This window comes from Rhinopithecus roxellana, chromosome 12 (assembly GCF_007565055.1).
Source record: "Rhinopithecus roxellana isolate Shanxi Qingling chromosome 12, ASM756505v1, whole genome shotgun sequence".
In the NCBI taxonomy this organism is placed as follows: Eukaryota; Metazoa; Chordata; class Mammalia; order Primates; family Cercopithecidae; genus Rhinopithecus; species Rhinopithecus roxellana.
Window position 1 is genome coordinate 46,892,923 of NC_044560.1, and position 12,683 is coordinate 46,905,605.

At 40.6% G+C, this 12,683-nt stretch overlaps 1 protein-coding gene across 4 annotated transcripts in view; it reads right to left on the minus strand.

Annotated features, from left to right (window-relative positions):
- The window catches only part of PATJ (PATJ crumbs cell polarity complex component), a 427,780-nt gene that overhangs the window by 149,463 nt on the left and 265,634 nt on the right, over positions 1–12,683 (minus strand). The gene's annotated exons all lie outside the window — the stretch shown is intronic.

Here is a 12,683-nt window from a genome sequence, read left to right on the forward strand (position 1 = left end):
AAGCAATTCTCCTGCCTCAGCCTCCTGAGTAGCTGGGACGACAGGTGTGGGCCACCATGCTTGGCTAATTTTTGTATTTTTAGTAGAGATGGGGTTTCACCACGTTGCCCAGGCTGGTTTAGAACTCCTGACCACGTGATCCACATGCCTTGGCCTCCCAAAGTAAGTCTAATGATTTTTAAGTGGGTATATTAGGACTCTCAAATGCTAAAAATCTTAATATTCTTTGTAGTAGAGATTCAAACAGTAATTCTAAACAGCTATCAAAAATCCTTAAATTCAGTTTTGACTACAGTTAATGAAGAACATACAGTCCTTTATCCTTTTGCTAAACTTCAAGAAAGCAGTAGTTAAGCCTGATACAAAAAGTTTACGACAGATATTTCATTTCCTACAGCTTTCCCAGATTATTTAGAAATGTTGAAAACAGATCAAATTGTGGTATTCACCGGAGCTCTGGAGAGCCCATTAAATATGATTTTGTAAACATGTCAAGGTTATTACATAACATAAATGTTGTTACTGTAGAGAAGGTAAATATTATATCCCTGTTTTAAGTCAAATTTTAAACCAACTACACAGAAAGATTTTACTGAATGCCATCAATGAGCTGTCTGCTCATATCCAAGACATGGTAGAATTTTAAACTTGATTGAATCTACCAAAAGATGATCTAAACAACATTTAAATTCTAAATTTCTTTATTCCAAATTTTCGCACTGATAAACTATGATGATAGCTGGAAACTCTCTTACTTTATTTCACCCAGTTGGTAACAGCTCGTAGTTTTGACTTTTTTCCTTCCATCTCTTTAAAACGTAGTTAATGATCGATACCTATACTATCCCTATTCAAGTGTGACCTTGACAATCTCTACTATTTAAGAGATAGTATAGTGTGCCATATAAGGGATAGTAAAAGGAGTTGTAATTAGCATCTGATTTGTTCTTGCTGTCTCTGGAATTTTGCATTTTAAGACACACCTGATGTTCAAGACATCTAAAAACATTATTATTATTTTTTTGGGTCAAAATAGTTATAATGAGAAAGCATATGGAAATGAACAATTTAAAATATGAAATGAAAATATAGTATTTTCAACTGTCTGAAAAGCGGCCCTTCTGTCACCTTTCCTAAGTGGTAAAGCTGGGATTCATATCCAAGGCTGATGGAAAGACCAAACTTGAGCTACCTACCTCCTCACTGTGCCTCTTATTTGATCAGCTTTCGTTCTGCAGCAAGATCATCAATCTCACTGGGCACAGTGGCTTACGCCTGTAATCCCAGCACTTTCGGAGGCCAAGGGCGGCAGATCACTTGAGGTCAGGAGTGTGACAACAGCCTGGCCAACATGGTGAAACCCCGTCTCTACTAAAATTACAAAAATTAGGCTGGGCGCCTAAAATCCCAGCACACTGGGAGGCCTAGGCGGATGGATCACTTGAGGCCAGGAGTTCGACACCAGCCCGGTCAACATGGCGAAACCCCATCTCTACCAAAAAATACAAAAATTAGCTGGGCGTGGTAGTGCATGTCTATCATCCCAGCTACTTGGAAGATGAGATGGCGCCACTGCATTCCAGCATGGGTGACAGACTGAGACTCTGTTTCCAAACAAAAATAAAAACAAAAACAAAAAACAAAAATTAGCCAGACATGGTGGTGCACACCTTTAGTCCCAGCTACTGGGGAGGCTGAGACAGGAGGATAGCTTGAACCTGGGAGGTGGAGGTTGCAGCAAGCTGAGATTGCGCCACTGCACTCCAGCCTAGGTGACAGAGTGAGACTCAGTCACACACACACACACATACACACACACACACACAATCATCAATCTCATAGAAAGCACCAATTTCCACACTGTCACTTCTCTGTGCCTCAGTTTCCCCTTCTCTAAAAGAAATCTAAGTACCTACTTCACAAAGCTATTGTGAGAATTAAACAAGATAATGCCTTTACATTTTATTTAGAGTACTCTTGATACCCAAAGGATTTTTAAAACTACTCATCTTTGCTATTACGTTTCTTTTTTTTTTTTTGAGACAGAGTCTTGCTCTGTTGCCAAGGCTGGAGTGCAGTGGCATGATCTCAGCTCACTGCAACCTCTGCCTCTGAGGTTCAAGCAATTCTCCTGCCTCAGCCTCCTGAGTTGCTGGGATTACAGGTGCCTGCCACCAAGCCTGGCTAATTTTTTTTTTGTATTTTTAGTAGAGACAGGTTTTCACCATGTTGGCCAGGTTGGTTTTGACCTCCTGACCTCAGGTGATCTGCCCTCCTCGGCCTCCCAAAGTGCTGGGATTACAGGTATGAGCCACTGTGCCCGGCATACGTTTCTATCTTTAGTATCATGCATTGAAAAATAAGTCCACTGTCTATATATTTTCTCCTAACACTTTCAGAATTTAACTTTTCTTATGTTTGTATCTTCTTACCCACTTAGCTACAAGGGAAATGGTTAAAGAAATCATGCAGTGGCCAGGTGCAGAGGCTCACAGCTGTAATCCCAGCACTTTGTGAGGCTGAGGCCGGTGGATTGCCTGAGCTCAGGAGTTCAAGACCAGCCTGAGCAACATGGTGAAAACCTGTCTTGACAAACAATATGAAAATCAGCCAAGTGCGGTGGTATGCACTTATAGTCACAGCTACTTGGGAGGCTGACGTGGGAGGTTCACTTGAGCATGTAAGGTTGAGGCTGCAGTGAGGCAAGATTGTGCCACTGCACTCTAGCCCGGGCGACACAGTGAGACCCTGTCAAAAAAAAAAAAAAAAAGAAAAGACAAGGAAAGAAATCATCTTTAAGAGTTTGTGAAAAAGCATACTTAATGACATAGAAAATGTCCAAAACGGTACTAACTGGTAAAACCAAGTTTTAAAATAGTATGTTTAGTATGATCATGTATTTTGCTGACCATATTTTCCAATCTCTTTAATTTATAATTAACTACAAACAAGGTACTTTAAATCATATTTGAAAATTAGATTAGGACAGGTGTGGTGGCTCATGCCTGTAATCCCAGAGCTTTCGGAGGCTGACACAGGAAGATCACTTGAGGAGTCTGAGACCAGCCTGGGCAACACAGAAAGACCCTGTCTCTACAAAAAAATAATAAAAAATTAACCAGGTATGGTGGCGTGTACCTGTAATTCCAGCTACTCAGGGGAAGCTGAGGTGGGAGGATCGCTTCAGTCCAGGAGTTCAAGACTACAGTGAGCTATGACTGTACTACACCACTCCAGCCTGATTGGCAGAGTGAGAATAATTGGGGGGGGGCGCGGGTGCGGTTGCCCATGCCTGTAATCCCAGCACTTTGGGAGGTTGAGACAGGCAGATCACCTGAGGTCAGGAACTCAAGACCGGCCTGGCCAACATGGCGAAACCTCATCTCTACTAAAAATACAAAAATTAGCTGGGCATCGTGTCATGTGCCTGTGGTCCCAGCTACTTGGGAAGCTGAGGCATGAGAATCACTTGAACCCGGGAGGTGGAGGCTGCAGTGAACCAAAATCGCGTCACTGTACTCCAGCCTGGGCGACAGAGCAAGACTCTGTCTCAAAAAAGATGAATGACATTTGGAATGAGCCTGATTCAAGGCCTGGCATTCAGTTAAGCATTTGTGAATGTCTATGTCTTCCCCACTGTGTTCAGCCTCTGCTTCCAGAAACTTTTTCTAAACCACCTATCCTACCCTCCTGTCTTTGAATCCTGTGGCACTAGATTTTTAAAAATTTCCCTTCTTGCACTTATACCGCAGCACAACATGGTAAAGTCAATTCTTGTTGGGCAGTAAGCATCAGTGCAGGCACACAACATCTACTGAACTGAGCTGAGCTCCTTAGGGCAGGAGCCAACATCCTCCTCTAGGTGGTTCCCAGCTTTTCATGCAGAGCTTGCGCATAGTAGCCCTCAATAAGGATGTGCTGAATTGCAGTCCTGAATAGAAGTGGCACTTAATCAACTGTAAGTAGGCTTTCACTAACATGGGTTCCAGCCTTCAAAATGACTAAGGTTAAAAAAAAAATGGTTTTGATCAGCAAAACGCTTGAGCATGTAGGAAATCTCACTTTCATGTTTATGGATATGTCTGCTTCTTTAGTGGTGATCCTCCATTTTGGTAGAATAGAATCTATGGTACTATTATTCCAAGAGGGAAAAATGAGATCCCAAACGAAGAAAGCAGTTCATTAATTTTAATTTACGTAAGAGGAAATCTAAAGTTATGCCTTTCATGGTGCTGTTTCTACATGTGCAGAGCCTCTGGCAGTGGAAAAGCAAAGCAGCTTGCTTGCTGTTGATGTTTTTTCCAGTGCCAATCCGGGTGTTTACAGCTAAGGCAGCTGCTCCCGGCAACATGCCGAGGCCTCTGGAGAAACTCTGCTATGCAGTGGAAAACTGGGAACAGAGCAAGAAACCCAAGAAAGAGTGAACCTGATTTAACTGGATTAAATCTAGAAGAAAAATGCTGATCTCTGGATAAAAAAATAAATCCAAGACAAAGACTCTTTTATGGCCTTAAAAATAACACATTTAGGGTTAGGGCTAGGGAAAAAAAATAACCCATTTGTAGCCATTCGGTTTTAGGAGAGGTCTCTCTTTTGTTTTCTTCTTATTTAATATAAAACAATTTCACTATTTAAATAAAAGTTATACAGCTTCCAACTATTCAAGCAGTTTTCATATTTTTTCATCACTAAATGAAACATACTCCATTGAAAATTCAATAATAAATTGGAAAGAATGATATATTTTATGCACAATTAGCTTTAGATGATCATCTATTGTATTACTGAGAAGCTGTTCTCTGAGGGCATGATCCTTTAAACAACAGATGTAGAAAGTCTTCCAAATAATATAGGCAAAAAAAGAAAAAAAAAGCATTCTTTTTTGGAAGTCTATTAGGTTAACTACAGTTAATAAAGGCTACCATCTACTGAGTTCTTACTCAGTGCAGAACGCTATGCTAAACTCATTATGCACAGTATCTCATTTAAATCTCAGAATAACTGGGGTAGGATTTACTTTCACTAGATTAGGAAACTATAATTTGCCCAAGGTGCTTTAACAATTAGTTTAAAAGCCTATAATCCTAGGGCATACCCAGAGGTCACATTATCTGGATGGTACACATAAAACATGAGATAATTTCTAACAGCCATCTCTATAAAAGATGAGCAAGAACAGAAAAGTGAGCTGGTCACCCTACCATCTTAGGTCTTGGACTTTTAAGATCAAAAAGTCAGTATCAACCAAAAACCAGGTCACTACAACACATGGGGGAAATGCCCAATAGTTGACTTTTAAGCTATATTTTGTTTTTTGCTTGCTTTTTTTTTTTTTTTTTTTTGAGAAAGGGTCTCAGTTTCACTCAGGCTGGAGTGAAGTAGTATGCACGTGGCTCGCTACAGCCTCAATCTCCTGGGATAAAGAGATCCTCCTGCTTCTTCCTCCCAAGTAGCTGGAACCACAGGCATGGGCCACCATACCCATCTAAGATTTTAGGCTTTTTAAAGTCCCGAATGCAATATGGAGTCCCATAAAACTGTACCTTTCTCTTCATGCAAACACACTGCACCTTGAATAATAACATACCCTTATGACACCGTTTTCAGTATATAGGTATATCTCATTTTATTGTGTTTTTTAAATTTTTTTCTTTTCTTTTTTTTTTTTTTTTTTGAGATGGAGTCTTGCTCTGTCGCCCAGGCTGGAGTGCAGTGGCCGGACCTCAGCTCACTGCAAGCTCTGCCTCCTGGGTTTACGCCATTCTTCTGCCTCAGCCTCCGAGTAGCTGGGACTACAGGCGCCCGCCACCTCGCCCGGCTAGTTTTTTGTATTTTTAGTAGAGACAGGGTTTCACCATGTTAGCCAGGATGGTCTCGATCTCCTGACCTCGTGATCCACCCGTCTCGGCCTCCCAAAGTGCTGGGATTACAGGCTTGAGCCACCGCGCCCGGCCAAATTTTTTTCAAATGGAAAGTTTGTGGCAACTCTGCATCGCGCAAGTCTACTGGCACCATTTTTACAGCAGCATGTGCTGACTTCCTGTCTGTGTCACATTTGGGTAATTCTCTCCATATTTCAAACTTTTACATTATTATTATATCTGTTATGGCGATACGTGATCCATGACCTTCGATCTTATTATAATTGTTTTGGGGCACCATAAACTGTGCCCATATAAAATGGCAAACTTAATTAATCAATTAACACACAATTGTGTGTTCTGATTACTCCACTGACCAGCTGCTCCCCATCTCTTTTTCTCTCCTCCAAGGCCTTCCTATTCCAAGACACAACAATATTGAAGTTAGGCCAATTAATACCCCACAATGATCTTTAAGTGTTCAAGTAAAAGGAAGAGTCCCACATATCTCATTTTAAACCAAAAGCTAGAAATTCCTCTTAGAGAGGAAGGCTTGTCAAAAGCTGAGATAAGCTGAAAGCTAGGCCTCTTGCATCAGTTAGCCAAGTTGTGAATGCAAAGGAAAAGTTCTTGAAGGAAATTAAAAGTGCCACTCCAGTGAACACAGGAATGATAAGAAAGCGAAACAGCCTAATTGCTAATGGAGAAAGTTTAAGTGGTCTGGATAGAAGTTCGAATGGGCCATAACATTCCCTTAAGCAAAAGCCTAATCCAAAGCAAGGCCCTAACTCTCTTCAATTCTTTCAAGGCTGGGAAAGGTGAGGAAGTTGCAGAAGTTGTTTGAAGCTAGCAGAGGTTTACGGCAAGAAGTCTCAATCTCATAAAAGTGCAAGGAGAAGCAGCAAGTGCTAATGTAGAAACTTCAGCAAGTTATTCAGAAGATCTAGCTAAGCTCAATAACAAAGATAGCTACACTAAACAATACATTTTCAACAATAGTCTTTCATGTGAAGAAGGATGTGTTTGCTTCTTTCCCCTTCAGTCATGATTGTAAGTTTCCTGAAGCCTCCCCAACCATGTGGAACTATGAGTCAATTAAACTCCTTTCCTTATATGGATTCAACCTAAGTGCTCATCAACAGGTGAATGGATAATGAAAATGTGGTATATATACACAATGGAATAATATTCAGCCATAACAAAGAATGAAATCCTGTCATTTTCTATAATATGGATGGAACTGGAGGCCATTATGTTAAGTGAAATATACCAAGCACTGAAAGACAAATGTCACATGTTCTCACTCATATGTGGGAGCTAAAAAAGTAGATTTCATGAAGATAGAGAGTAGACTGGTGATTATCGGACGCTGGGGTGGGGTGGGGTGGGGGTTTGTAGGGGAGTTGGGAGAGAGGAAGGAAAAAAAAGAATATACCTGTATTTATTACCACTGAGCTGTACACTTAAATAAATGTGGCTACAAAAAAAAAAAAATCAACATTAACAGGAATTTTGGAGAAGCTGATTACAATTCTCATGAATGGCTTCGAGGGGTTCAAGATTTCAGTGAAGGAAGTCACTGCAGATGTGGTGGAAATGGCCAGAGAACTAGAATCAGAAGTGGAGCCTGAAGATGGGACTGGATTGTTGCAATCTCATGATCAAACTTGAACAGAAGAGGAGCTGCTTCCTATGGATGAGCAAAGAAACTGGTTTCTTCTTCTTCTTCTTTTTTTTTTTTTTATTTTGAGATGGAGTCTCACTCTGTCTCCCAGGCTGGAAGTGCAATGGCGCGATCTCAGCTCACTGCAACCTCTGCCTCTCAGGTTCAAGCAATTCTCCTGCCTCAGCTTCCTCAGTAGCTGGGATTACAGGCGCCCACCACCACGCTCAGCTAATTTTTGTTTTTTTTTTTTTTTTTTTTTTTTTGTATTTTTTTTTTCTTTTGAGACGGAGTCTCGCTCTGTCGCCCAGGCTGGAGTGCAGTGGCCGGATCTCAGCTCACTGCAAGCTCCGCCTCCCGGGTTTACGCCATTCTCCTGCCTCAGCCTCCCGAGTAGCTGGGACTATAGGCGCCCGCCACCTCGCCCGGCTAATTTTTTTTTTATTTTTTTTATTTTTAGTAGAGACGGGGTTTCACCGGGTTAGCCAGAATGGTCTCGATCTCCTGACCTCGTGATCCACCCGTCTCTGCCTCCCAGAGTGCTGGGATTACAGGCTTGAGCCACCACGCCCGGCAATTTTTGTATTTTTAGTAGAGACAGGGTTTCACCATATTGGCCAGGCTGGTCTCCAACTCCTGACCTTGTGATCTGCCCACCTGGGCCTCCCAAAGTGCCGGGATTACAGGCGCGAGCCACCAGGCCTGGCCAAAAGTGGTTTCTTGACATGAAATCTACTCCCGGTGAAGATGCTTTGAACATTGTTGAAATGACAATGAATCTAGACTATTACATAAACTTCATTGATAAAGCAGTCCTAGGGTTTGAGAGGACTGACTCCAATTTTGAAAGAAATTCTACTGTGGGTAAAATACTATTAAACAGCATCCGATGTTACTGAGAAATCTTTCATGAAAGGAGTCAATCGATGTGGCAAATGTCATTGTTATCTTATTTTACGAAGTTGTCACAGCCACCCCAACCTTCAGCAACCACCACCCTGATCAGTCAGCAACCATCAACACGGAGGAGACTCTCCACCAGCAAAAAGATGACAACTTGATGAAGGCTTAGATGATTCACATTTTTTAGAAATAAATTATTTTAAAATTAATGTGTGTACTTGTTTAGACATCATGCTAATGCACACTTTATAGACCATAGTGTAAACAAAACTTTCACATATGCTGGGAAACAAACAAACACACGTGACTCACTTTATTCTGATACTCACTTTATTGTGGTAGTCTAGAATGGAACCCATAATCTATCTGAAGTATGCCTGTAAACAAATAGGTTCAATATATATAGGTTGACTACCCCTTTAGCTTTTTCTGACCCAGCCTCAAGAAAAACAATTAAGATATTTCATTTTGGATCAACTATTGCTCCCCACCTTTCATGACCTGGAGTGCTCATTCAGATTATCTTGAAATTGGAAAAAGATTATTTTCCATTTGCTTCCAGTAAACTGTGAAGTAGAAAAACTAAGTGCCTTTCTCAAAGTTTCTTCTTTCAAAGGTGACTGAATGATGTAAGGGAAGAACAATAAATTATTTAGACATGTCTTTATCTTTGACATCATCCCACAATGGTGGGAAGAACCATCTTTAGTCCTGATTTGATGCTTCCCAATTTACCCAAATAATCTATTTATTATTTTAAAACCTGAGGTCTATGACTCTTTCATTCAAGGGTAATCATATATCCTGATTTTCCTGAGACAGCCTAGTTTATTTACGTTGTTCCAATTACTCATTTATTTTTGAGTCAGGGTCTTGCTCTGTCACCCAGGCTGGGGTGCAATGGTGCGATCATGGCTCACTGCAGACTTGACCTCCCAGACTCAAACAATCCTCCCACCTCAGCTTCCTGAGTAGCTGGGACTACAGGTGCACACTACACACCAGGCTCATTTTTCATAAAGACAGGGTCTTGCCATGTTACCCAGGCTGGTCTTGAACTCCTGGACTCAACCGATCCACTTGCCCTGGCCTCCCAAAGTGCTGGGATTACAGGCATGAGCCACTGTGCCTACTAATAGTTACCCAGTTTGGATGATAAATTATATCTTTTTCTCACATTCACCAAGCCATGACTATGGGAAGTAATTTAATGGCATTCTATCTCAATTTCTATATCACTAAGATGAGAAAGCCAGACCAGATGAGGGATATAGTAGATATCTAGGGGGATCGTTGCCAGCACACAACTGCTTCTCTTTGTGAGGGACTGTCCTTCAAATCCTCTCATCACAAATACCATCCTTTATGGTGAGCAGCCAAGTTTGTGTTGCTTGTCATGCCACTCTGGGCCACGGCTGAGGAGATTCTCTCTTTAGAGGGTTTTTAATTGGAGCTGAGACACAGCACTTTTTTACATGTTCATTAAGCTTCTGCGAGATGTCCATATTCTGCCACACAGATGAAGGGACTGGAAAAGCCATCATTTCCCGAGGCCCTGGTGCATCCTCATCTTCAGGTTCCAGGAAGGATTCACATGATTGCAATAGATTCTACTTTTTTGGTGAAGCTGTTGCTATGGGCTGAATTTTTATGCCCCTCTGCAAATTCATATGTTGAAACCTTAATTCCCAATACGATAGTATTTGGATGTGGGGTCTTTGGGAAGTAACAAGGTCATGAGGATGGAGCCCTCATAGAGGAAATTAGTGCCCTTACAATAAGAGACATAATCTCTCCCTTCACCATGTGTGTGTATACAGCAGGAACACTGTCTGCAAACCAGGAAGACAGCCCTCACCAGGAACCAAATTATCTCAGCATCTAGATGTTGGGCTTCTCAGCCTCCAGAACTGTGAGAAATAGATGTCTATGGTCAGCGCAAGTTGACTGGGACAATTATTTGAACTAATTTCTGTTCTTTGAAACCAAAAAGTATTCATTGATATGGTTTCTTAGGCTCCTGCTAATTCTAAATATTAATTTGTAAATCTAACTGACATACCTCTTTCAATCTCCTAGTCTTGTGCTCTTTCAGATGTTCAGTAATTTGCCTTGGCATCCAAAAAGATACAAAAGAAGAAAAAGAAAAAGGGAAAAAACTTTCTGTCCAAAGGAGCTTTCTATGCTCTTGACCTACAATTCTGGTTTTCTTATCTGTTTTTAGCTTCCTCATCTGATTACTGACAAAGTGGGCCTTCTGAGGTCTTCCAGATAGTTCTAGTAACTTCTGTCTCAGCTTCATGATGCCTAATCCCAGAAAGACAGTAATATTTTACCTTAGGGGTAAGTGAATTCATTTTTTTCCCAGATTCTGAATTTCCAACTCAATAAAATGTCATTCAGTAGCAAATTATAGTAGCTCTGGATACTGAAGATAACAACCTCAAATGAGAAATACCTCTATAGTCATGTGCCACATAATAATGCCTCAGTCAAGGATGGACCACATATATGATTGTGGTCCCATACGATTATAATGCCATACTTTTATTGTACCTTTTCTATGTTTAGATATAAAAATATTTACCATTGTGTTACAATTGCCTACAGTTTTCAGTACAGTAACATGCTGCCCAGGTTTACAGCCTGGGAACAATAGCCTTATACCATATAGCCTAGATGTGGAGTGGGCCAGATCATCTAGATTGTACACTTTATGACATTAATACAACAAAATCACTCAGTGATGCATTTCTCAGAAATGTATCCCTGCCATTAAGGCCTGACTGTATTTGCAAAGCTTCTAAGCCATATTATAATGGATTTTCATTGTGTTTGACTTTTCCACTTATAGACTGGTTTCAACTACTGTAGTGGGGGAAGACAATCTGATATAAGGTAAGTCTTCTTATATTTATGTACCAGAGATGGGATACTTAATTATAACATTAACCTAGCAGAAGTAGAATTAGCGTTAATCCAATGAAAATTCAGCAAAAGTAAATTAATACAAATCCTTTTGTTATACTATACAAACTTTCACTTTAGAGATCTTTAATGAGATTTGTTTCAATAAAATTAATTATTCAAAAATATGAAGTGATAGGTTTTCAACTACTTTTAATTTTTTATAGTTCAACTAACACAAATAGAAATTTATACTGGGCTGGACACACTGGCTCATGCCTGTACTCCTAGCACTTTGGGAGGCTGAGGTGGGTGGATTGCCTGAGCTCAGGAGTTCGAGACCAGCCTGGGGAACATGGTGTCTCTACTAAAAATACAAAATATTAGCCGGGTGTGGCAGCATGCACCTGTAATTCCAGCTACTTGGGAGGCAGAGACAGGAGAATAGCTTGACCCTGGGAGATGGAGGTTGCAGAGAGCCAAGATCACGCCATTGCACTCCAGCCTGGAGCGACAGAGTGAGACTGCGTCTCAAAAAAAAAAAACAAAAAGAAATTTATACCAAAGAGCAGCTCAATTAAGTCTACTAAAAAAACTGCCAAATTGCAAGTAAAAGTTAATTAACTTAAGTTAGGAATGGGAATGGAAATATTAATTATATAAAAATTAATGTTTAGCTCAAGTAACAGGTTTGCCTGAGGTGTGAACATCGTGTTGTATTATACCTAACAATACCCCACCCACACTTTTACTAAAGCAGAAGGATTATGAAAAGTGACAAATTATTATTAAAGAACCGAGTTGAAATTCATGTAATTTGAATTGGTGATAATTAAATCTGAGAGTCCTTCTCTGTAATTTGCTTTTTTTTTAAGAGGCAGGGTCTTGCTCTGTTGTCCAGGCTGGAGTGCAGTGGCACAATCACAGCTCACTGTAGCCTCGAAGCCTCTAACTCCCAGGTTCAAGGAATCTCCCACCTCAGCCTCCCAAGTAGTTAGGACTACAGGTATGTACCACCATGCCTGGCTAATTTTTTTGGTAGAGACAAGGTCTTGCTATCTTGCCCAGGGTGGTCCTGAACTCCTGGGATCAGGCAATCCTCTTATCTCAGCATCCCAAAGTGCTGGGGCTACAGGTATGAGCCACTGTGCCTGGACCAATTTTTTTCTTTAATAAACTCTTTTTTGAATGTAACACACAGACCAAAAAAAAAAAAAAAAAAAAAAAAGCAAATCATAAGTACTTATAACGATGAATATTTTTATAGGTTAACTTTTAATCTAATAATTCCACTTCTAAGAATGTATCCTAGGCTGGGCACCTGTAATCCTAGTACTTTGGGAAACCAA